The following is a 26,720-nucleotide window of genomic DNA, read 5'->3' as shown; positions in this document are numbered from 1 at the left end:
TCTCCAAAATTATAGCTTCCTGCCTCCAACAGCCCGACTTCTTCTCTCATAGCTCATGCTATATTTCCCTATAATTCTCTGCTTCCTTCATCCTCCTGCCACAAAAATTAACCTTTATGCTTTCTTTTGACACCATTCAAATATCATGCTTTCAAGGAAAATGTTGATTTCCTTTATAAAATGTAATACAGCTTGTGCTTATATGTGCAGCACCCTTTATTTTAGGTAGCTGGTATCATTTTTCTCTGGACTCAGGTGATGGCATTTGGGTTAAAGGAAAGAAGCATCCTTTTTTTTTTATTTTTATGTTTTGGTTAATAGTAAAAACAAAAACTTGTTTTTTACCCAAAATTCAAGTCTCTTCCAGTTTAACTAGTCTCTCACCAATAAATAGAAAAATACAATTTTAACTTACTTGTCAAAGTTATTGATTGCTTCTCTCCAAGTTTCCCATCTCTTTCCACCTTCCGAAGTGGCAAGAGAAGATTCCACAGCCCAGAAGGTGAGCGCTGAATGACAGGAGCTTCTGGGTGACACCAGGGCTCTGGTCTGATAGAGCTGATGGTCTGGTCCCTGAGCAGATGGAGCAGACCACTGAGGTGCGATAAGACCATCTGCCCCTCTGGGTGCTGTGCTGGTCCCACTGATCAAGGGTATGGCCCTGGGGAAGCACCCCTCACTGTGAAGCATGAGCCCAAATCTCACCTGATTCTCACGTGCTCTTAGCTCTTTCTGGTCCCCTACCTACCACCCCCAAGAGGTGAAACAAAAACCCCCTCAGGTAACCAGTTTATTGAATGAAGAGGACTCAGTCGGAAAATACCAGAGAAGCTTTATTGTGTCTAATCCCTTCATGCAAAATTCCCTCTGTGAACCTGTTTCTCTTCTGCTTACCTCTCAATTAACATCTTGGACAGGTACTGTGGCTTTCTGGTGCTTTTGGTTATAGGAACAGTCTCATCTCAGTAATTGCATTGGTCAGTCCAATGTAATGATCAAACTCCAATTACTATCACATTAAAATTGTTTTCTGGCTGGGCATGGGGTGGCTCTCGCCTGTAATCCCAGAACTTTGGAAGGCTGAGGCGGGCGGATCACGAGGTCAGCAGATCAAGACCATCCTGGACAACATGGCAAAACCCTGTCTCTACTAAAAATACAAAAATTAGCCGGGGCATGGTGGTGTGCCCCTGTAGTTCCAGCTACTCAGGAGGCTGCAGTGAGCTGAGATCGTGCCACTGCACTCCAGCCTGGGTGACAGAGCGAGACTCCGTCACAAAAAAAAAAAAAAAAAAAAAGTTTTCTTTGCCAGCTTGGGCTTGTTTCAGGGCTAGAAAGTTGCAAGGGAATTGAGACCAGTGTGGGCGGGTCCTTTTTCTCGATGCAATGTCTCCTGCCGGCTAGTGAGGCCCGAAATCAGAAAAGGAGCAGTTTGCTCCAAAAGTTGCAGTCTCTACTCTTGTGAGCTGAGCATCATCAGCCACGGTCTCTGACTGCTGTGCTTTTTCCAGACAAGTCTCCGAAATCAGGTCTCACGGCTCTCAAGTTCCAAGACGGACAGCCAGTGTCTCTCGGTGGTGTCTGGAAGCCCCCTTGCTTGGTGGGAAGGGTGAGCGCCCTCCTCATCCTTACGGAGAGTGCACAGTGGCACAGTGACAGCTTCTGAAGAATTATGCTTTAGCCAGCCTTTTCCATCATTTAGACCCTGCAAGTGGGTGCAAGTCAGGCCGATCCTGACTATCTTCGTTTCAAATTCACAAACCTTAGGGGCTGTCCACAGTGAATGTAACTCTTTGCCTTAGTGTTTGGCATTGATTTCAATGTTCTAGGCTGGTGACGACTGTGGTACCACTAGCCACATGTGGCTTTTCAAAACTTAACATGTGGTTAGTCCTAACTGAGCTGTACCGTCATTTAGAAAATAACCTACCAATTGTGATAATTTGGTGAGATAAAAATGTAAAAAATGTCATCGCCAATACATTTTAGATTGGTTTTGTATTAAAATAACACTTTGCATATATTAGATTAAATAAAATATAGCATTAAAATTACTTTCACCAGTTTCTGCCTATATTTTTAAAATATGACCACTGGGAAATTTGAAACTACCTATGTGGTGTGTTTATACTTCCATCGTGTGGGCAACTGGTTTATCAGATCCAGCCAGAGTCCCACTTAAACAGGAAGTTTTATCATCCAACCACCTTGAGGACGAGGGGACTAGTTCACCCTATCTGTTTAAAATATCCATCAGTAGGCGGGGCATGGTAGTTCATGCCTGTAATCCCAGCACTTTGGGAAGCCGAGGCAGGCAGGTCACGAGGTCCGGAGTTTGAGACCAGCTTGACCAACATGGTGAAACCCTGTCTCTACTAAAAAAAAATACAAAAAATAGCCAGGTGTGGAGGCAGGCGCCTGTCATCCCAGCTACTCAGGAAGCCAAGGCAGGAGAATCGCTTGAATCTGGGAGGCTGAGGTTGCAGTGAGCCGAGATTGCACCATTGCACTCCAGCCTGGCTGACAGAGTGATACAATATCTCAAAAAAAAAAAAAAAAAAATTCAACTGTAGTTTCTAAACTACTCCCTGAGCTGACATCATGATGATGTAGCACCAAGTTGAACTTCTATAGATGCTTACAAGTTTCAGGAACTTGCAACAAGGAAGGACCTTGGTAAACGCCCTAGGTTTTGTGGGAACTCAGAAGTGTCCGCCTTAGGAGTGAGAATGCCCTGGAAACAGCCCTCTCCAAAGGTTCGGGTTCCTCAATTCCTGGTTCTCTAATTGGATGAAGGCGAGGCAGGAGTGCTGATGCTTCTTTTTCTAGCTTCTTGACAGAAGCAACATCTTCCTGCAGAAAGATTTTTATCCTCTAGAGACCAGAATGAGAACTACAATTTTCTATCACCAAGTTTCTCATTCAATCAAAAATAATTGGGCATTCAAGGAGAGAAAACCTGACCTGAACAGAAAAGAAAGTAAACAACAAAAAGAGATCCACAGAACATTCAGATGATGAAGTTATCAAGCAGGGACATTAAAACAAATATAATTAATATGTTGGAGGCATTAAAACACAGGATTGAATGCTTTAGCAGAGGACAAAAATAGAAAAAAATAGAATAGACATACTGGAAATAAAAAATATAGCAGCTGAAACTGAGAGAAATTGGTGGATGAGTTTAACAGCCATTAGAGAGAGTGAAAGTGTGAGTTACTGAAGTAGAAGGGATATATATACATATATTTTTTTCTCTGCCATTTCGTCGGAAAATGAAGCCATTACCAGAGATTTTTTTTTTTAACTGGAAGCTTTATACTAAAATATGCTTTATACCAAAATATACCAAAAGAATATACTTTCTCCTCTCTGTTGTGTCACAAAAATTTTGTTTTTTCTCATAATAGGTCCTTGTACATGTGCTATTGTGTTCTAAGTATTTTTTGCTATTTGCTATCATGAATGGGACATTCTTAGTAAATTATTCTGAGTAAATTATTCTAAGATATATTCAATTGATTCTCTTGAACTGTTAAAGTATAATCTTGGCTGCAAATCAGGGTACGTATGTTCTTTCCAACACACATAACTGTTTCTTAATTTACAGATATGATCCCATTTCTAGATTAAACACTTGTGGTAACTATTTTTAAAAATAATTATTAAATTAGAAGTCTGCTGCAGATTTTGGTATATGTATATTTTATGGGGTCCAGGGGTTTTATTTTATCCTGGACTTCCTTGTTTGATTGTTTCACAGTGAGAATCGATGTCAAATTTTACCCATTGCTCTCTTTTCGGGAAATTTATTAAGATGTTCTAATCTCTTAATATAGTGGATTTTATCAATACAATTTCTAATGATGAACCACTTTCTATTCCCAAGATAGTCCTTTAGGTCATGAGATATGATTGTTTCACTACACTGCCGTTTTTTTCTTGCAGTTGCATCTATGGTAGTATTATTGCATCTATTTTAAGAAGTAGAGTTTGTCTACAGGTTTTGTTTTGTGTGGTATTCTCGTCTACTTTTGATATTCCAATTATGATAGCCTCATAGAATAATGAACTTGAAATCTTTCCTCTCTCTGGAGAAAATCTGGAGGAAACAGAAGCCAACATTAAAATCATGTGTGCTGGATCTCTTTTAAAAAGCAGACCTTCCACATGACTCTCTTCTTCTTTTGCATTTTTCTATTTTAAAAATCCTCTCTAGCTTTCTGTAACTTCTTAAGGCTAATGTTGCCAATTTAGCCATCTTCAGGAAATAACTCATTTCATTTGAGTTTTCAAATATGTTGGCAAACACTTCAATATCCTTCCCCAGATTTGTAAGCATTATATATCTGTAATATAATGTGTGTGTGTGTGTGTTGAAAGATTAGATTTACTGAAATCTAAGTTGTTCTTGATTAAAAGATATATCATTATTTTATGAATTACAAAGAAACAATAAAAGCTGCTGGCTGCCAGTTTACCTATAACAAATGCATTTTTGATCATTTAGAATATTTACTTTAAAATAGTTGATAGAGATCTTTTACTTAGGCTTCTTTAGATGTGTAGAGTTCTGGTGCAATGGCGTGGTCATACACACATAAAAGGGACGATACGCTGGTTAAAATGTCCCTAAAGCACCCTTACAGCAGGGGCTTCTGCTCTGAATTACTTCTGGAGCTGCCTACTCCATTATCTCCCCAGCTCTTCTCTTGGCTCCACCCCTCCCTCCTCTGGAACTTCTCTCCACCACTGGGCTTTTCTCAGAAGGACATCTGGTGCTGGGGTCCAGAGTCCCACAGGCACTGTGTCCCAGGGCAGATGTGCCGAGTACCAGGAGGAAAATGTCAAAGCTCCCTTTTTTATGTTTCCCTCCTATGAGGGCCTGGTTGCCAAAGTCACCAGCCCTACGCAAGCAGGTTGAAGACACAACCTGTTACCTCAAGGGATTCTCACAGTGTCCTTTCAGGTTTGGTGTTTCCCCTGATAGAGGGAACCAGGAGTCAGGCTCCTTCAGAGGCTTTCACAAAGCCTCTCCTATGATAACCTTTGGTTTTATAGAAGCAACTTTGAATTGTAAAATGGTGGAGTTAGAATAACAAGCAACTTTAAAAGGCAATAAAATACCAAGATTATACTCTTAATGGAAGTGGTAGACCTAATTTTGAGGACGACTTTAAAAGAAGGGTTATTTTGTTCTTAACAAATAAGATGGAGACAGTGTAATATTTTCATAATGTGCAATGACTCAAATTTATTGCTGGAGAAAAAGCACCATCTTAAACATTGATCTGAAGCATCTTATCTCACATGCTGGAGGTCTTGGAGTTGTGTGACTTCTGTTGTTCTATGTAATTACTGACATGGCTTGAGGGGAAAGTGGGACTGCTCTAGTGGGGAGAACAGATGCAGCGGCTCTGGAACATTTGAAGAATCTCACATACACTGAAGGTGCTGCTTTAGGAAAGTCCTGGCCAGGCACAGTGGCTCATGCCTGTAATTCCAACATTTTGGGAGGCTGAGGCGGGTGGATCATTTGCGGTCAGAGTTTGAGACCAGCCTGGTTACCATGGTGAAACCCTGTTTCTACTAAAAATATAAAAAATTAGCCAGGTGTGGTGGCAGGCGCCTGTAATCCTAGCTACTCAGGAGGCTGACGCAGGAGAGTTGCTTGAACCCGGGAGGCAGAGGCTGCAGTGAGCTCAGATAGCACTATAGTACTCCAGCCTGAGTGAGAAGAGTGAAATTCCACCTCAAAAATTAAAAAAGAAAAGAAAAGAAAGTCCTGTGCTGAATGCCAGGAAAAGGAGCCAGCACTGAGAAGTGCTAACATGAGCCATAGGAGGGAGTCAATGCCTAATGTTTCACTGCCAGTGAGGATAACAGCAGTACTGATTTTAGAGGATAATTTGGAGCATTAAATTAGGCTCATGTAAAAGTGTCAGCTTGTCTGTTTCAATATTTTCATGCTCTTCTCATGTTTTATCTTGGCTTACGCACTGATCATCCCCACGACGGGGGTGGGAATACACTACTGCCAGGTTATAAAGATGAAGGAAAGCTGAATACCATCTATGCCAATCTTACTAAGCTGAAAGTTTGTAGGATGGGGTGGTTGTGCCCATACAGGAGAGCCTTAGGCATCATAAAACCATAGCCAATCACTTCTCCCCACACTATGAAGTGCTTAGCTATGGGAGAGGCACTGGGTAAAAGTCTAATACATGTTAGCTGCATTGCTGTGTTGTTATTGTCATGAATGTTTGCTAATGTATAACAGCTACATCTCTTTGATATCAGCTTATATTAAACCCACAATTACCCTAACAAGTTCTCACCTCTAGTTTTGGGAAGAGTATTAAACATCTGGTTCCAGGGACCTAAATAATATGATTATCTCCTCATCTTTATAAATGGAGACCAATAGTTTCTAAAGATTTTGTAACCCTCAAAGCAAATTCCTTCAGTTTTCTTAATGCAGATGAGTAAAGAAAACAATCTCTTAGGAGTTTAGAAACAGGGAGCTTATGTTTATTTATGTATTTATTTACTTATTTATTTTTTTGAGACAAGGTCTCACTCTGTTGCCCAGGTTGGAATGTAAGGGCATAATCATGGCTCACTGTAGCCTTGAACTCCTGGGCTCAACTGATTCTCCCATCTCAGCCTCCAGAGTAACTGGGATTACAAGTGCACACTACCATGCCCAGCTAATTTGTAAGCATTTTTCTTTTTGTAGAGATCAGATCTTGCTATATCAGTCGGGCTAGTTTTGAACTCCTGTCCTCAAGTGATCCTCCCACGTCAGCCTCCCAAAGTGCTGGGATGACAGGCGTGAGCCACCTCACCCAGCCAATCTTTATTTTTCATTTAGCTTTAAAAAATCAGCTCATGCTTGCTTGAATTTTGTTAACTTAAGATAAGTTGCCTCAAGCAGCAGCAGAGTGTAAAATGCACAGACAAACCCCGCGATGAAAATCTCTACTTGCGGAAGATTGTAACAGCTTGAACCTGGCAAACAGTAAATAAGACTGGGTCATTTTTATCCTTTTACACCGTCTGGTGGTGGTAGTTGGTTTTCTAAAAAGGTAGAGTACTCCGAAGTTTCTGTGGTCTGGGAAATTTTGGGTCTGTGGTTACACGACTGATTTTAATCACATCTCCACTCTGGGATACCCCAATACCTGAGGGTTAACTGTCTAGGTACCCAGTAATATCACTGCATCTTCAAATCCTGGACAGAAAACTCAGTTGAAGTGGTTAGTCACTGTGTCATGGCTGGACAGTTAATGGGTGCTTCATTCTAGCTGGGCTGAATCCAAGTCGAAGACCTAAACAAAAAGGTGAAGGCATAGTGGTAAGGGCCTTTTTTATTTTTTAATGAACTTCTCCTTTGACAGCAGAGGGCTCACAGCTTTCAGGGTAGGGAATTTCTAGGACCTTGCCTGGTAGAGCGGGGGAGACTTCTCAGCAGTAGGACAGGGAATCGTACTCTCTTCCTTCATAACCACCTTGGGGAGTTCACAATTGCTTTTCCCCTAGAGAAGAGGCGGACTATAATTACAGAATGAAACTAGAATCTTTTCTCTAACAGGGAAAATTATTTTTTCTCCTCCTCCTTTTTCACTTGACTTGCTTTTGGGCTAAACAAGGTTCCTGTGCTTCCCCCACAAAGTTATTTCTATACTGACACAGTGACTACTGGATCGTCCACCTTCCCAAGAGAAAGATGAAGGAAATTGGTGGTCTTTTAAAAAGGCAAATCAAAATGCATTCTTGCCAGGTTCTTTTATTTTTCCACATCATTTTCCCTAATATTAGAATATCCTCCCTAGCTACTCAGGTTCAGTTGAAAACAAAGCTGAAGTACAACAGTTTTGATCTTAGTGCTGGCTGAAGCCCTCCCTACTGCCAGGTCTCCTTTGGGGAAAGTGGGAGACAGAGGACATTGGTTTTCAGAGGCTGGGGTCCCTCTCACCTCCCCTATTACAGGGGGCCATGAAGATCCTGTCCCCCATTCCCCTCCTTCCTCTGCTCTCCTCCTGAAGTCCTGAAACCCAAAGCCAATACATTTGCTTCTGTATTCAGCAAATGCCTAATATTATTTACATTTAGCAAAATGCTAATGAAGACCTAATTATAATTCCCCATTTAAAACCATCAGACCCTGAGATACTGTATTATTCACTCCCCTACTCCCCCAGTTGTTTCTTAAGTGTGGGGAAGAAAGGCAGAAAGAGGTTCTTTCCTAGTCTAGGTGGTTTAAGTAAAAGCCATCCTCAGGCCCAGAAACACAGAATTGCAAAGGCACTTAGGTTTCAGAATTTGAGCTGGAAGATGTAACCGCACAGTGGACCAGGAGCAAGGTGACTGAGGGAGGCGTTGGCTGGAAATCCATCCCACCTGCCCGGTGGTGCAGCTTGTGCAGAAGTGTTGGGGGTAGGCAGCCAGCAGCTTCTTCTTCACACAGAGGCCCCCCTCCCAGCTGCCTGGCTCTGCCCGCCTGAGCGTCCACCAGAGCATTGATATGGCTCTCGTGATTCACGGTGGCCTGAGCTCACTCTAACTGAGCAGGGCATTTGGGAAAGGAGGTTTAAAAACTCAACCGCTTCTTCCTTCTGAATGTCTGCAGCAGCCCAATTTTCATCTGGTCTAGAACATTCTGCCAGGCTCTTCCATAACAGTGAAACCAAAGGCCCCACCCTCTGAGATGAGCTGGCAGGGCAGTGAGAGGCAACTTCTGTCTGTTTGCACTCCGTCATCCACACGGGGCAGCATGCCTGACACCTGTGAAAGGAAAATAAGAGCTCAGGACCCCAGTTCACCGTGCCAAAAGGAGAACATGAGCAGAAACCTGAGGCATGCAAGAAGCTTCCTTTCATCTTGTTCCTAAGCAGACAGCTACAGGTCAAGGTTCAACATCTCCACAGGTAGCTGCTCTGTGTTCACCTTATCTTATGCAAAGTGCTAACTTACTGAGCCCAAGATTAATATGTCATGGACTATTCCTCTGCCGGCTCCTTTTCTCTTGTCACATGTGAATTCTGTTATGTGACCATATCCTCCCTCTTCCCCCTCCAGCCTGATTGTCTCATTTAAATACTCAAAAACCCTCAAAAGCATCTTTGGAAAAAGGCATAGACCAAAGTCTTTCTATGATTCCGTGTTTGTTTCTTCGAGGCGTGTTCTTAACATTGGCAAAACACACTTTTAAAGTGATAGGGAGCTGCCTCAGATACTTTTCTGGTTTACACACCCAACCTGTCAAGTGCCACCTGGCCAGCTATATGGGGAAGAAATAGTCTCTATTGCTGATGTCATAAGGGCTCCACGGGTCCCTGGCATCTGGTCGGCCATGGCTGAGGGTGGCGTCAATTTCGAGGCTGCTAGGGGACACTGATGGGAGATGAGAGGAAGAAGTAATGGGGTGGGTCTAGGTCTCTCTGGGACCAGCCACCCCAAAGAACACAGCCAGTGCATGCTGCAGGCTGATCTTGTCTTCTTTCAGACCCTGCAACTTCCATGTCTTCTTTAACCCAGGAAGCTTGTTACATTTGCAGAATCTCTGGGGAGAATATTATCATCATCTTTATTATTAGCAGGTGTTTGTGTGGAGGTGGTCTCAGCTGGAGGACTCCTGGAGTCTGCCCAAAGGGTGCCCTTGACCTCTGGGCTCCACTCACTTCACAAGCCTTGCCCCAGCTCCTCCCGGGCCTGAAGCTGTGTCTGGTGCCTCATGCCTTTCCAGGTGTTGTGAATGGCACAGTGATGTTGGAGATCCTTGGCCACCCACATTATGAACATCTTTGACTATTTAGCCAGGTATCAAAACTCAAACCATAGTCTACAGAAATACCAGTTCCAGGACTGGGGGTCTTGCCAGGTGACGTTGAGCCAGCAAGGCTTTCTGGCCACAGCAATAACTGTGACGTTGACAGCTGGGTCAGACTGCAGGATTCCATAACCCTCCAACACTTGGGTTTTGCTGAACTTGCTCCCAACACTGTTGGTGACACACAGGGACACTGTATAGAAAGAGTAGTCTCCCTCTGGCACTGCCACTGGCAGAGCTTCTGGGACTCCTGAGAATACTGGCACAGCTCCTGGAAGAGTTCTGCCTGACAGTTCTGAAACTTCCTCACCAATAGAACAGCTTTGACTCAGAACCTTGACTCCGAGGACTCTATTCACAATCAGTGTCACTGAGAGGGCTCTTCCAGAAGCAGGAGAGCTGGGGTTCCCAGGAGAAACATCCACCAGCAAAGCACAGACCTGCTGGGCAGCCAGCCCCCCAGCAAGAGTAGTTTCCAGAGTCACAGAGCTGCACCGACCTCAGAAGCAGCCTCCTTCCCACGCCAGCCCATCTGCTGGGGCGTGAGCCTGCGCCGGGAGTCCTGTGCAACCAGTGGACAGTGGCATGATTTTCAGGTTCTCCCTCTGGGCAGGTGAGGGGAATGCAGTATCCTGGTCAACACATCACTCACTACCTCCAGTGTAGGCTACCCTCCTGGGCCAGCACTGCCCGCAGTGTGGCCAGCAGCACTCAGTGGATGGCCGGAATGCTTCCTCCTTGGCTACTGCCCAGTGGTCCCAGAGAGGTGGATGGACTGGTGGGAACCAGGAGGCAGAAGCGGTGTGACAGGTGGGCAGGCAGGCTTAGGACAGGGGGCAGCCCCCATGCGGCTCCCTCGGGCCCTGCCCAGCCTGGCTCAGTAGGTCTCAGTGCGATTTCCCACTCCCATAACTTGGAGCAGTGGCGGGTACTGACAATGTAGGAAAACATCTTGAAATTCACTTTGTAAGGTGACTTGGCTAGACCAATTTATTTTCCCATCAATAGTGAAAAAGAGGACCTGTTTCTTCCCAGTCTTGGTCTATTAGTGAGATAGGAAATTTTGAATTTTTGCCAGTCTAACAGGTATAATTTTAATTTGCATTCTTTTATAATGATATTCTAGTATTTTCTGAACAATCTAAGTTCTTCATGTAATGAAGCAGACAATTTTAAATTTTTTATGAGTTTGTAAAACTTGAGTCTTGTTTAAAGAGCTTTCTCATCCCCAAGCTGATACAGATAACTTCCATCATCGTCTAATAGTTTATAATTTTGCCTTTTATAATTGCTTACAATAGTTTTATACTTTTTACTTGCTTTTCAGTTAATATTCGAGGCTCCTCTCAATGTTCTCAACTCTTCACACAAGTGTTCTTTCTGGAAAAGGTATTATTCTATTTTAAAGTTTATCGGTTTCCTGCCTGCAGTTGAGAATACCATGCCGGGTGCTCTGCCTGATGACGTCAATGTGTATTATACTCTTTAGCACAGCTATAAGATCATCGCATAGCAAAGACATGCTTTGCCTTCTAATCTCGTAACAAAATGATCTACACTCCACTCTGCCTTGAAAGTGTGACTTTTGGAGTCCGCTTTTCTCATCCTTTCTTGGCGGATGTAAGAAGATGCACTGAAATTAAATGAATAAAATGCCATAGTATGGCATTGCAAGCAGCGCTGGAAGGCCGTCCCTGCAATTTGTAGTGCAGCAGAGTGCAAGGCAAGGAGAACGCACATCTGGTGTTGGCCACAGCTGCTCAGCCCTGTTGTTGCCATTGCCCTGGGAGAGCAGCCATGAACAGTACACAAGTGAATGAACAAGACTCTGTGTGCCAATAAAACTTTACTTACCGACACCAAATTTGAATTCCACGTAATTCTCACATATCATAAAATGCTATTCTCATTTAGATTTTTTTGAAAAAAAAAAAACATTGGAAAATGCACAAACGGTTCTTCGCTGGCGAGGATACAAAAGCAGGCAATGGCGCTATAGTTTGCCAACCTCTGCTGTAGGATATCTTTTCCTACAAGAGATTTGTGTAATTATGCCAGCATCAATTATAAAGTACATTATGCTTTTTATACTAAGTGCAGCTTCATTAATTCATTGGATAAAAATGTGTTCAGTGCCTGGCAAGCGACAAGGGACAGAGCAGGCGTAGGGATATTGCAGGAGTGAGGCACTCAGCATGGCTGCCTTCACAAGGCTTTCAGTCCACGCTCAGTGCCATTTATGCATAAAGTTCTGGAAATAAATGATGTATCGTTGGACTTCCACTGAAATTGGTCGGTAAAATCAACAAATAGCCATTTCCAAAATGATACGATAAGTATTGAGATCGAGGTAAGCACCACACCTTATATAAGCACATGAGAAAAATTCTAACTTAGAATGAGATAGTAGAACCATGACCATTTTTCCTAGAACTGAATATTGAGCTGCCTCTTGAAGTATAAGAAATATGTGTCAAACAATGGAGGAAGGAGCATGGTGGGAAGTAGCATTTGTAAAGTGAGATCAAACAGATAACAACATCAACCTAAATGTGGGATTGTAGCATCCATTTTCTTATGGGATTCTTCAGGATCAAGCTCAAGTTCAATCAGAACCCCAGTCTCTGGTTACATTTCTTTTCCAAGGAGGTGGGGCGGCTTTGAAGACAGATGATTTTAGACTATACAGTAGGACAAATATCTGAGACTTATTAGGAAGACTAGAAATAAAATAATGTGTTTTGGGTGTGGGGTTGGAGGTTCTGATTATCTTTCTTTTTTTTTTTTCTTTTTGAGACAGAGTCTTGCTCTGTTGCCCAGTGCAATGGCAAAACCTCAGCTCACTGCAACCTCTGCCTCCCGGGTTCAAGCGATTCTCCTGCCTCAGTCTCCCAAGTATCTCCCAAGTAGCTGGGATTACAGCGCCACCACACCCGGCTAATTTTTGTATTTTTGTAAAGACAGGGTTTTACCACGTTTGGCAGGCTGGTCTTGAACTCCTGACCTCAAGTGATCCACCCACCTCGGCCTTACAAAGTGCTGGGATTACAGGCGTGGGCCACCGCGCCCGGCCGGTTCAGATTATCTTAAGCACCGTCCTGCCTCCTGCTGCTCTCTAACCTCAACAAGCCACCTCATTGCTGACAGATGGTGACAGAGCAGTTTGGATTATAGAACAAGTGGTAATCGAGGGCAGTTTGTAGCAAGTAGAGTTGTGTATAGCAAGTACAGTGAGTTGTATGGAACTCATTTTCAAAATAGCTCTCAGACTACTGATGAGAAAATGTACATCAATTTTGATACCTAAGAGTCACAAAATAATCAAATTATTTACAAATTTAAGCCACCTTATTATTTTAGTTAATCTGGAATGTCAAATGGTTTGCTGAGGGTAAATATTAGCATTCCTACTGACTGTATGTTTGGAGTTTTTTCACTATGAAATTTGAGACATTCTTCCAAAGTGAATCCATGCATTTGTTATTATTTAGGATTAAAATGATGAAGGGCAGTGATTTCTTGGTGTAATCACTCTGAGTAAATAATTGATAAAATAGCAAATATCTTGAAGGACATTAAGGAAAATGCCCTCCAGATTCTATTTTCATAATGGCTAAAATATTGGTAAATGCAAGGACCTCCCAATAAGTGAGTTGTAAAGTTGAGACTCAAATGTTAAAACATTGCACAATGCTTAAGAATACCACAGATATTTTGAAAGAGATGTATTTGAAGAATGATCTCCAAATCTAGCAATTCTCACAATTGTTTTACATGACTCTCTTTTCAGACTGAAGTTTATTAGCCCCTCCTCTGGTCTAGTTATAAAGGCCATAGGCTGCTAGGAATACAGTGGACACAAATGAGTTGCAGGCATGGTGAGCTGGAAACAGCTGTCCCTTGCATACCGGAAGTACCTTGTGTGCATGCACTGTGCTTCTGAAGGGTCTTCCTGCCCCACAGTGGCCCACGTCCTGGGCTTTCCTTTATCGAATAGGCAATGCACGCTACCTTATGTGGAATTTGCACTGCCATTGGCTGTTCGTGGTGGAGATAAGAGGTTTAACAACAGGGCTGGGTGATCTGACCCTAGCATTTTTGTTTCCAGTGTCTCAAACAGTTTTTGCATGTGCTGTGTTTACTAACTCCAATTTTATTTTGCCCAGATTATTTTCCTCTTAGTCTTTTCAATCCATCTGTGTTTTATGAGCAAGTGGTTTTTGTTTGTTTCTCCTTAACATTTGTCAAAGTGTGGGTTTGGTATCTGTGCAGTGTTTGATGTTTGAGAGCACCCTGGAACCCTTCGCTAACACTAAGAATTCACATGTTGATGAGGGTAAGCCAGGTCACTAAGGAAGTGTTTTTGCATTTTGTGCTGATTTCAGCCAAGCTTCCTCTTGCCTTGCCGCTTTGCACACACAGCAAGCACACTATTGCTCAACGGCCCAGCAGGACCCAGTCATGCATTCTGTGATGGGCTCCTGTGCTTCATCTCTCTTTACCCCATAAGTCATTCTAGCCCATATGGTACTGGGGTGGCAGCCTGGCCCAGCGGGGTGTGCCTCCTCATCCTGTCCCTAGAGTCCTCAGTCAGGCTGGGAAGGGTGGTCTTTAGAGAGCAAAGCCTTTCATTAGCTGTCCTGGGTAAAGAAAAGTAATTAATTTTCAACTAAATTAATTAGGCTGATTTTCTTATTGTGGTATGCTATAATTAGAGGGCTGTCTCTTGTCTTAGAAAAGAAAGGAGACCAAAATTAATCATTCAGATTTAGAATTATGTTCTTTGAACCTAGAGGATTCAACATTGCTTATGTAAGAGTCAGTTCTAGGAGGTTGTCAGAGAGCAATAAACTGACCTACTTGATTAACACATTCACACACACACACACACCCCACATATATTTCCTTGTTATGAAAGGCAAGACTGGCTGGGCACGATGGACACCTGTAATCCCAGCACTTTGGGAGATGGAGGCAAGTAGATCACATGAAGCCAGGAGATCGAGACCAGCCTGGGCCAATTTTTAGTAGAAACCTTGTTTCTACTAAAAATACAAAAATTAGTGGGACATGGTGAGGCAAGCCTGTAATCCTAGCTACTTGGGAGGCTAGGGCAACAGAATTGTTTGAACTCAGGAGGCAGAGGTTGCAGTGAGGTAAGATTGAGCTACTGCCCTCCAGCCTGGGCAACAGAGCAAGACTGCATCTCAGAAAAGGAAGAGAGAAAGAGAGAAAGAGAGAGAGAGGGAGGAAGGAAGGAGGAAGGAAGGAAGGAAGGAAGGGAGGGAGGGAGGGAGGAAGGAAGGAAGGAGAGACAAACAAAGAAAAGGAGGGAAGGAAGAAAGGAAGGAAAGAAAGAAGGAAGAAAGGAAGGAAGGAAGGAAGGGAAGGAGGGAGGGAGGGAGGGAGGAAAAAAGGAAGGAAGGAATGTAGGAAGGTAGGAAGGAAAGGAGGGAGGGAGGGCTCTTGGCATCATATGGAAAGATTTTATAAATGTTCTGCCAACTTTCATCTTGGGCTTACTGAGAAATTCTAAAGAGAGTACTTGCATTAACTCACCTCTATTTTTGTGCATACTGTGCAGTGTGTGTGAACAAGTTGAGATACCATGGGCTAGATGGAGTCTGTAATACTCATTAATTTTCTACTTAAAACTTCACTGAGTCCTATCACTGGTTCCTAAAATTATACCTGAGATACCAGGAGAAAAGCCCCAGAAGTTACCATTGTTCAACCCCACTGGCTAATAGGTGAGAAAATGAGACCTAGAAAAGTTGAGGTCTTTATCCAGAGACACAGTTTGCAGTAAAGCTCAAACCAGAGCCAGGTCTCCTGTGTTCCTGCATCTTTTCCATTACAGATATGATGTCAATGACTGTTTACACTTTGTATGGGCTCAACTCATACAACTATTCATTCCGTATTCTTTTGGGAGGAAGAGGAAAGAGGGACTGGAGGGAATCTAGATAAATCCTAGAATCACCACTGAATTTTTTTTTTTCTTTTTTGAGACAGAGTCTGGCTCTGTTGCTCAGGCTGGAGTGCAGCGGTGCGATCTTGGCTCACTGTGACCTCTGCCTCCTGGGTTCAAGCTATTCTGCTGCCTCAGCATCCTGAGTAGCTGGGACTACAGGCGGGTGCCACCACACCCAGTTAATTTTTTGTATTTTTGGTAGAGACGGGGTTTCACCATGTTAGCCAAGATGGTCTCAATCTCCTGACCTTGGGATCCACCTGCCTCGACCTCCAAAAGTGTTGGGATTACAGATGTGATCCACCACGCCCGGCCTACCAGTGGATCTTTTTTCAGGTCATCAGAGCTGTCTCTTCCCTTCCCCAACCCTGACTGCCCTCCTGTGCCCCTGTAGACTTCTACAAGGTTATTTCTACATGAAATTCATGTAGATGAAACTGATGGTCAAACTTAAAACAATGCTTATGTCAAGATGGCAGCCGTCCTCTCCTGCAGTTTGGTTTTTGTCTTGATGAGTAAGGGCGTCTCTCTACTAGCCAGCAGGGTGCATCTGCTACTTGCTGGGGATGGATTGCTTGGCCTGAGATGTGAAGATGAAATCAGAAGGAAAAAAACATGAAGACACCAAGACTAAACTGAAGACCCCAACAGCAGTTTCAGGAGTCCACAACCATCCCGTTTTGATCTGTATCCAGCTCAAGTTGACAGATGCCTCCAGTCGGACCTGATTCTTTTCCAGCCAAGAAAATGTCTACAGATCACATTTGTCCTATTGAAACTCACTACTGTGGAGGGGGCCGTGGTCCAGCCCTGATTCAGCTTTGTGGTGGAAAGAAACTTGTCCCTCTGCCCTCATTTTCTCTCACCCATCACCAGAGGGACAGTTGTCAGCCTTTGTCACGGAGCCACAGAGAAGGGGTCAGGCCGGCCTGGTCTCACAGAGGAGCATCTGGAACCAGTCTTCGGGCTTTCTCGTGCGGAAGTCCGGCTACATGCAAGCAATTACTTTTTATTACTTGTCAAAACCTCTGTAAGGCCAGTGGTTCCTTCTCTTTTTAGGTAGCTTTTTTGTTTTGAAATAATTTCAAATTTACAAAAGGGTTACAAGGTAGTGCCGAGAATTTCTGGTCCTTCCCCAGGCTCCCTCTAATGTCAATATCTCAGAAAACCATGGTGCACTCATCATTGGTACAACACAATTCACTAAACTACAGACTATTCAGATTTCACCAGATTTTCACTCTGGCCTTTTCCTCTTCCAGGTTCCCATCCAGAATATTACACCATATTTAGTCGTCATGTCTCTTTAGTCACTTGGAATTGGTGACAGTCCCTCAGGGTTTGTTATGACCTTGATACTTTTGAATAATACTCATCAAGTATTTTGTAGAATTTCCCTCATATTGGGGTTGTCTGTTGTTTTCTCCTGGTGCCACAGAAGTTGTGAATCTTGAGGGAGAATTCCATAGGGGGGCTGTGTCTGCCTCATTTCATCACAGATGAGGGGGGGAGTGATATCAACCATCTGTGATGTTAATATCATGTTCACCCCTTCACTTGTTTGCCTGTTCACCCTCATAACTTGGTTAAGGTGGTGTCAGTCAGTTTTCTCCACTGAAAAGTCACTATTTTTCCCATACCATGCTTTGTTGCTCAGGAGAGGGCAACTAAGTTTCAGTTCCAGGAAAGAAGAATGCTAAAGTATTTGTGGAAATAGTTTTAAACTACCACAGTAATTAGGAAATATTTGGGGGTAAATGCTTTGAGACTATGGAAATATCAAGCATTTATCAGTGGGTCTTGCCTGCAGCAGTTATTGCTGTGGGATTCTCACGGTGATTTCCATTTCTCTCAGTCCTCTTGCATTTATTAATTGGAATCATTCAACAGGAAAAATGTGTTTCTTCTCTCCTATCTTATTTATGTAGTCATTTATTTATATCAACATGAACTCATGGCTATTTATTTTATTCTTTAGGTTACAATCAAATACAATAGTCATTTCTTTTTTTGTTTTTTTTATTATTATTATACTTTAAGTTCTAGGGTACATGTGCATAACGTGCAGGTTTGTTACATATGTATACTTGTGCCATGTTGCTGTGCTGCACCCATCAACTCGTCAGCTCTTGCTAAAGTTGTTGCAGCTATGACCATTGGTAGCTCCTTCAGTTTTGTTCCTTTTGAAATACTCTTATGACCACCTCCAACCTCCAATTGTTTTTAAATCACTTTCTCACTTTCTGGCACAATAAGAGGCTCCAAGCTCACCTTCTGTTTTCCCTTCCCCAGCCCTAGCATCAGACATTGTCTGTGGAGTCCTGGTTCTTTTTATTGGAGAATGATTTTAGACACCAAATTCTAGGTGCTGGTGTGTGTGCTTATTGCTACTAGGATGTCACAGTTTCTAGGTCCTCTCAGCAGGCAGAAATAGAAAAAAAAAAGTGTATGTGTATTAACCCATGTGTAAACATACATATGTGTTTATTTCTGCATATTCCTTTGTGCACACATTAAAATAAATAGAATTCATATTGATATCTCCAACTACAAACCAGAAGAATAGAGTCTATTCTAGCATTTTTTTCCCCTCTTGCTTACTTGTAACTTCTTTCTCTGTGAGTGAGAATCCTGGGTCTCATCATCTATCATTTATTTGCTGATCTGTTTAATTCTAGTACACAGGTAAAGTTGTTTCAGAATTGCTAATCTCTACTCCCGTGAGAAACAAATGTATTCACTAGAGTACAGTCCTTATGTAATTAAAACCTCTTGTCTTTAGCCTCACAGTATCCAGTCAAAATAGACCATTTAAAAATAATAACCTCCAAATAACCGCCTCATTCTACCACCCTATCTTCCCATTCTTAATTCCCTTCAACTTCCTCAATGTTTTTCATTAACATTACCACCTTTTGGTGTACTGTGTACATTTTGCATAGATATTAAACTCTATCTCCCTGACTAGGATGCAGACAGGGATATTTGTGGGAACATCATGGTTCTCAACACACATTCATTAAATCAAGTGACCATGGGTAACTGAGGGTGAATATCCATGTAAATTCAGAAGTGGATTCCCAAAGGAGACATTAATACTTCCACGAGTAATCTGGAGAACCGGTCGGAATTTCTCTGTTTTACTTATTTGCAGCATATCAGTTTCTTCAAGGCAAGCCTCCTCAACTCCACTGAAGCCCCAATGGAAACCCGCTGACCTCTCATGGCTGTGAAATCACCTGAGGCACTAGCTCCCCATCTGGGCTGTACAGCGGAGCCTGGTACCTGGGATCTGTTTCCAGGAATCCAATTAATCTGGGGTAGGGACTAAACATTAGGTTTTCAAAAATTGTGGTAAAATAAACATAACATAAAATTTGCCATTTTAACTATTTTTAGGTGCACAGTTCAGTGACTTTAAGTGCGTTCACATTGTTGTGAAACTGTCAGCACAATCCGTCTCTGGAACAATTTTTATCTTGCAAAACTAAACTCTATACCCATTGGACAGTCTATACCCATTAAACCACAAATGCTGATCTTCCTCTCCCCCTAGACCCTGGCAGCCTCCATTATACCTTCTGTCTCTGTAGATTTGATTGCTTTAGGTAGCTCATGAGTAAAATCACACAGTATTTGTCTCTTTGTGACTGGTTTATTTCATTTAGCACCATGTCCTCAAGGATCATCCATGTTGTAGGATGTGTCAGCATTTCCTTCCTTTTTAAGGTTGACTAACTTTTGATCGTATGGACAGAGCACGTTTTGTTTATCCATTCATTGATCTATGGACACCTGAGTCGTATTCACCTTTTGTTCATTGTAAATAATGCTGCTATGAACATGGGTGTACAAATATTTGTTCAAGTCCCTGCTTTCAATTATTTAGGGCAGGCTGAGCACAGTGGCTCACGCCTGTAATCCCAGCACTTTGGGAGGCCAAGGCAGGCAGATCACCTGAGTTCAGGAGTTTGAGACCAGCCTGACCAATGGTGGTGAAACCCCGTCTCTACCAAAACTACGAAAATTAGCCAGGCGTGGTGGTGGGTGCCTATAACCCCAGCTACTCGGGAGGCTGAGGCAGGAGAATCACTAGAACCTGGGAAGCAGAGGTTGCAGTGGGCCGAGATAGTGACATTGTGCTCCAGCCTGGGTGACATGTGCAAAACTCCATCTCAAAAAAAAATTATTTAGGACAATACCCAGAGGTAAGATTACCTAAACATTGGGAATTTTAGGTGGCTTTCTAGGTGGTTCTGATGTACCACCAAGACTGTAAGCCCATGTCCTAATGTTTTCATCACACTGCTAAAGAGGGAGGTTGCTGGAATTACAAGGCTTAACACCACTCCATTCATATTTTTGGAATGGATGAATTCACAATGAAGTGTTCGTGGGTGCCATACAAAAAAATTAAGATTTTTTTTTTTTTTTTTGAGATGGAGCCTCACTCTGTCGCCCAGGCTGGAGTGCAGTGGTGAGATCTCGGCTCACCACAAGCTCCGCCTCCCAGGTTCACTCCGTTCTCCTGCCTCAACTTCCCAAGCAGCTGGGACTACAGGTGCTCGCCATGGTGCCTGGCTAGTTTTTTGTATTTTTGGTAGAGACAGGGTTTCACCGTGTTAGCCAGGATGGTCTCCATCTCCTGACCTCATGATCTGCCTGCCTTGGCCTCCCAAAGTGCTGGGATTACAGGTGTGAGCCACCACGCCTGGCCAGATTCATTTTTAAAGATAAAAGTGGAGTTGAATGTTTAAACTGAAGGAATTTTGACAATGGGGTGTCAGAAAGTAGTCATAATATCAGTGTGTCACCTGCAGCCCCGAAAGCAAAGTTTGGTTTTAGCTTAACTCCCATCTCAAAGTCTAAGTCAATTGCTAGTTCAGCTAACATATACTCTGATGGGATGAGAAAAGGAAAATGCAAGTTGTAAGATGTGACTCTAACTTATTCAGACCATTTTTTAAATGCTTAATGTAAGTTCATCACAGTTTAGCAAGTTTCTTCCCAAAATATTTCTAAGAATGCCTTTGCAATGAAAATGTATTGGGTAAGATCTTTCGTCTTCAGATAAACATCAGTTTATTTCTTTTGAACTCCAACTGCCAAAAGAAAAAAACAGAATAAAAGGAAAAGGAAAGCGAGATATGTATTTCCCCCTCTGTCCAGACATCCTGCTTCCCCCAGGCTTCTGGTAGAAGGGAGAAACCCCAAGCGTCTGAAAAGCATCGCCCTGGAGGGCAGAGGAACATCTTAGCAGGTCTCCTGCCACCATCTTCAAGGTGCTAGGTTTCCACAGCAGTCGTAAAACACAGCTTGCCCTGAGCTGCGAGCAAGGGGCTACAGAAGCAGCTGCTTAGCTGCTCACCTGGATGCTGTCTTGCCTGGCAGCCCAGCCCAGGGGAGCTGGCCAAAGTCAGGCACCAGCTGCATTCTCTGGAAAGCAGGCTTCCCTTCCAGCATCTCAGGCCAGATAGATGGTCCTAGTTCTCAGGAGTAAGGCCTGGGAAGTTGCAGCATGGACCAGCAGCGGAGGAGCAGGGAGGGAGCTTCTGCTTAAATGACCATGGTCTGTTCATGGCTCCAAGCCCAACTGACTCCACCGTACCACCGGGAGAGGGATGACTTCCCGGGAAGTGAAGAGGAGGGAGTGGCAGCTCCTGCAGTATGTCCGTGCTGGACGGCTGCCGGCCCACCAAGAGGAGGGTGGGACATGTATTAAATCTTTGTGGCTCCTGCTCCCAGGAGTCAAGGTCATTGTTCAGTGGAATGAGGGCCAGTGTGCTGTGACAGCTGGGCCTGCGTCCCCAGCTGTGCGGGGCTGGGGTGGGGGAGGGACTGAAGCCACCACCCGGGGCAGTCACTATTTCTGACAGTGTTGGCAACAGAGGGTCTTCAGTTAATTAGATGGGCTCTTGTCCCTGCAGCCCAGTGACCCTTCATCTCAGGCTATCACCCAGCCATTCATTCCCATTTTGGTCTGTTCAGGTCACTCATATTCGCTTTTTCTTCAAATATTAAGACAGGTGATGCAGCACTAGTTGACAATTCCCCATGCAGTCCTAGCTAAGAATTCCCTGGCCTCCTTCATACACTCACACCTCTCACATGTCTCTCTCTCTCTCTCACACACACACACACACACACACACACTCACACAGCACTACTTCCTGATGTCTTCTGAGTTTTAGACTCTTTTCTAACTACCTGCATGATAGAACATTATGGCAAGAAAGTAAGTAAGGCGGGTACCCCAGTCCCTCTTCTTTATCCATGAGTAGTCCACTAGCACTCCCAGTTCCTCGCTCTGGGGCCTCCTGTGGTCCCACTGGCCCTTCAGGGGCTGGTTGAGTACATGTGGTGTGCTGGCCCACCACTTCCCTTCCATAGAGCTGAGAAGCAGCCACGCCACATGCTAAGGTAATGATCTACACCCTGACCCAACGAAGATGACTCCTCCTTCTATTTCACTGTATCCACCATTAACACTGATGCCAGAAGGACAGAGGTGGTCGCCCTGACTTTCTAAGGGACAGATGAAAGGACAAAGAAGGAAGGAGGAAAGAGACAGATATTTATTGTCCACCTAATACAATATTTTTCCATTTTTTGGGTCTACAACCCCAAGTAAGAAATACATTTGTGTCTGAGATACAACAGAAACAAAAGTGTCGTGAAAAGCGTACCCTCACTATGTATGATAAAGAAAAACTATAACAAAGTTAACATCAAATATGACTCAGAAGATTTAAATACAAACCTCCAGTAAATCATTTAGAATCAACAACAACAAGTCAATTCGAACCATCACTTACTGGATTGATTTTCCTTTCCACTAATGGGTGGCAACCCACATTCTCAAAACTGCAGCATCAGCCTGGGCCAGATGCTACCTGCAGCACGTCTCATTTAACACCTGCAAAATGTATTTGAAAGCGGTATTAATAGCTCCATTTTACAGATGAAGAAACTAAAAGCTCAGTCAGTGTAAGTGACTTGGAGAAACACTTCACCTAATAAAAGCCAATTTGGCATATAGCGCCATGTCATTCTTGTCCCCCTCTCGACTTCCAAGGCAGTGGGCATGTCCCCTGCTTGGGGTGGGGTCGTGCGGCAGGGGGGCGGGTAGCACGAGCTTCCTGATGCTGGGTTGGCTCAGGGTCTCCACTAGACCCTGACATAAGTAAGGGAAAAGGCCAGGTTCACTTGGAAGCAGCCAAGAAGCATTGCAGAACAAGGCAGCCCCTCTTTCAAGCCTTGGTTTTCTGTCCAGCTAATGGGGACATGCTGCATTCCCAGAGCTAAACCAAAGCCTGTGCCTGAGAATGGCCTGCAGCCTCTGCAACAGCCTCTGCAGGACTCCGATGCTGCAGGGTTGGTGATGAAAGTCTCACCAATCCAACCTGGAGCACTGATTCTGCAACGATTTCTTCAGTAACTATTTGGGTTTTTTGGTTTGTTTTCTGTCTCTGTGTGTGTGTGTGTGTGTGTTTTCCTTTGCTCCCCTTTTCTAATTAGCAAAATCCATAGCACTGTAGGTTTAATCTTGTTTTATTAATAAAAGGAATATTCCCAAATTCAAGACTGAGCTGAAGTTAGTCCTTTATTTCTCTCCAGAATCTGCTCTTCCAGGAGTCTTGCAGGGGCAGGTGCTGGTCCTGCTCCTGAGTGTGGAAAATAACCTTCATCACCAGATGTTCTCTTTCTGGAATTTAGTACAATGTTTCAATCTGAAACAAGGTTGAGGAGTGAAGCTGAAATGACTTGCAGAGTCCCTTTCCTCCCACAGCCCCTCCAAAAATTCCACTTGGATCACTTTTTGTGTCCAGCAATACACTGGGCCTAAGAAATCACGGTGGAAAGGAGGAAATCACACACTTCTGGTCCTTATGTGGATAATGAGCTTGTTCGGTGTTTCTGAAACCTCAGCTCGTCTGGGAATCCTCTGAGAGGTTTGCTCCAACACAGATTGAGGGACCTACCCGAGTTGCCCACCCACCAGGCATGGAGTGGCTAGAATTCACATATCTGACCAGTTTCCTGGGGCTGCTCCCCATCTGGGGACCCACTTGGAGAACCATCGATCTAGTGGAGAGTTTTCCCCTCATGAAATGACTTGAGACTGATCTGAAGCCGAGCCTGGGGCTCCAGGAGCTCCTGCAAGGTTAGGGGATCACTGTGGGCCATGGCCAACCTGTGTGGAACTGTGCCTCTGCAGCTAACCTTGCCTTCTCCCGGGCTTGTTCCCTCCCAGAAGCTGGAAGTCAGTGATTGACAAGTCCAAGTGCACCCCCACCCTTGCCGAGGCCAGCCCATCTGTTGGAGCATATGCTCTGAAACCCACAGGCTTCTACCAGGAGCTCATTATCTACAAATTACTAAGCTAGCAAGCCGTGAACAGCTCCTCTCTGCCCGCGACAGTAAACCGCGCCGGCTGCCGCTCTGTCGCCGCTGAGACACAAGTCTGACAGGTGCTACCCAGCACCTGCCCCGAGGTCTTCCTCCCCAGCTCTGTCCCACTGCCTGTGGACACTCGCAGAGAAGTGTTGCACAAAGACAATTCTGATCTTAGTAAACTCTCAGGAAATGTGGCACTGACACCTCTCTCTGTTTTGGTAGCAATTATTACTGACAGTGAGGACTACATTCTGCACACCGTTGGTTTTCTTATGTGGAGCCTGTTTAACATTGAACAGGGATGTCTCCGAAAAAGTCAAACCTGCAGATGCCCTCCAAACCTTGGATAGGTGCGAGCTCCCCAGGGCGGCTGTGACTCAGGACGCTGCCGCCTCGCTGAGTCAGAGGACGTCCTGGAGCAGCCCTGGGGAAGGCAGCAGTTGCTCGGCCGGTGAGCTTGGGGTACACCTGTCCACCTTTCTGCCCTTTGCTTGAGTTTGTTTGCTGGAGTTAGGTCACACAAACACCATTACTATTAATATATTATTATTGTTTGAATGTGTAGGAAAAAAACTGAACAAGAGGGGAAGAAAACTATCTTTTTCTGTTCAACATGCAAACAAGTTCAGTGTGATTAGTTCCAAAGAGCTCACACGGTTTACAAACTGGCCTGTGTGTGCACTGGGGCCACACAGTTACCTACACCCCAGGAAAGACACCTCAGAGGAGAGAAACTCTCCTGCACCTCATTTTATATCAACCATGGCTCCAAACAGGTGCAGTGCCTTCCAGACGATTGCTTTTCCCTGGTCGAGCAGGGAAGACGGCATGGTCTGCGCCGGAGAGTTGTATGGTTGAAGATAGCACTTAGAGGAGATGCGAATCCCTCCAGCGATGCAAACCCAGGTAGTTTTTCCAGAAGTCTAGATGCCTTGTTGGTCTCCTGAACTTGAAGTTATGGGAACTGTTCTTTGGCTCCTGACGGGGTGGAGAAGTTGAGTAACCACAGTTCTGTAGACAGGTGTCTGTCTTGAAAAGAAACCCTGGCGGCACACCCGAATGTCTTGGCATGCCTGGCAGCCCCTCAGAGGGCGACGAGAAGTCAAGAGCTGCCTTTCTGGGAGAACAAGTTATCTTTAGTGATAAATAGTGTCTAGAGTCTAACAAACGCATTCAGTGTATCTATACGTGTTCAAGCCAAGGCATCTCACCTGCAGCCTGACCCTGGAGTAAGAGGAAACCAGATATGTATAGATTGTGACACAAATAAGTAAGGAAAAAGGTCAGGTTCACTAGGGAGCAGCCAAGAAGCATTGCAGAGTAAGGCGGTTCCCTCTTTCAAGCCTTGGTTTTGTGTCCAGCTAATGGGGACGTGCTGCGTCCCCAGGGCTAAACCAAAGGAACACTGGCACCAGCAGGCTTGTTCCGAGGTGAAGGGTAACATTGGTACAATGTGCCCAGGCCCAGAATGTGGGTGAACGAGCTCAGCGCTTGCTGTCTCCCAGGCTCCAAAATAAACAAATGCACACCAGGGATGGAACCGAGAGGCCACCCAGGGCAAATTTCTCAGTGTTCCTATTAGAATAGTTAAGTGTTGACACCCCAGCTCTGCAGAGCCGCCACGGCTTATGCTGTCTCACTTTCCACAAGGCCAAGGGGCCAAGCCAGCAGCCAGGAGCCTGCAGAATAACTCCTGCAAGACGGGGCGATGGAGTAGGGGGCCGCTGGCATAGGGCGCTGGCGGGGGGTGGGCGCTCATGCACTGTGCCTTCCAACTGGCAGAAATGCCAGATTCCCTGCGTTGCAGGCTGAGCTCTGAGGGGCTGTTGGAAGGCGAGGAGGAAAGAGCAGGCTTCAGCCCAGATGAGGGGATGCTGGAGCAGCGGTGGTTCCCAGAGAACACTGTCCATGCCAGCAGCATCAGCAGACACCACACCCACGGCTTTAGCTTACAAAGTCTTCCCAGACACATGATCTCACTTAATTCTCCTAACGCTCTTGGGATATGTAAGGCAATGTGGCCATTTTATAGAGGAGGAAGTGGGGCTCCCAGAAACCCATACAGCAGTAAGCAAAGTGCTCTGGGGCACTGTAACCCCTCCAGGCCACAAGGGCACCTAGGCGTTTGTGGGTGTGTCCTTCCTTTCTTCCAACACCTTGTTTGTTCGTAAACTGTAAACCGCATTTCTATCTGGAAGAACTTCATTATCAACCTCTCCCAGAACCTTCTTATCAGATGCCCCAGGCTAAAGGATTGGGGCCAGATTTTTCCATTGCCCTTTCCAAAGAAGTGATACCAGCACAGTAATAATTACCCCCCACCACCAGCAGAGAGGTTACATCAGGGCCGCTGGCAGTGGAGCCCTGAAAGAGTGCGGCTGCACGCTCACCTGTCCACAGGTGAGAGGGGAGAGCGGTGCCACTTACTCAGCTGGCTTCCCCCAATCAATGGGAGTTCATAAAAACAGACTTAAAAGGCAATGCACATTGCTTTCTCGCTGGCCAGTGACAATGACA

At 44.5% G+C, this 26,720-nt stretch overlaps 1 pseudogene; it reads right to left on the bottom strand.

Annotated features, from left to right (window-relative positions):
- Positions 1–6,799: 6,799 nt before the first annotated feature.
- On the bottom strand, positions 6,800–26,113 carry LOC100999043 (annotated as a pseudogene).
- Positions 26,114–26,720: the final 607 nt, after the last annotated feature.

This window comes from Papio anubis, chromosome 13, assembly GCF_008728515.1.
Source record: "Papio anubis isolate 15944 chromosome 13, Panubis1.0, whole genome shotgun sequence".
Taxonomy (NCBI): domain Eukaryota; kingdom Metazoa; phylum Chordata; class Mammalia; order Primates; family Cercopithecidae; genus Papio; species Papio anubis.
The sequence above is the reverse complement of the archived record's forward strand: the minus strand, read 5'-3'. Positions and strand labels throughout refer to the sequence as shown.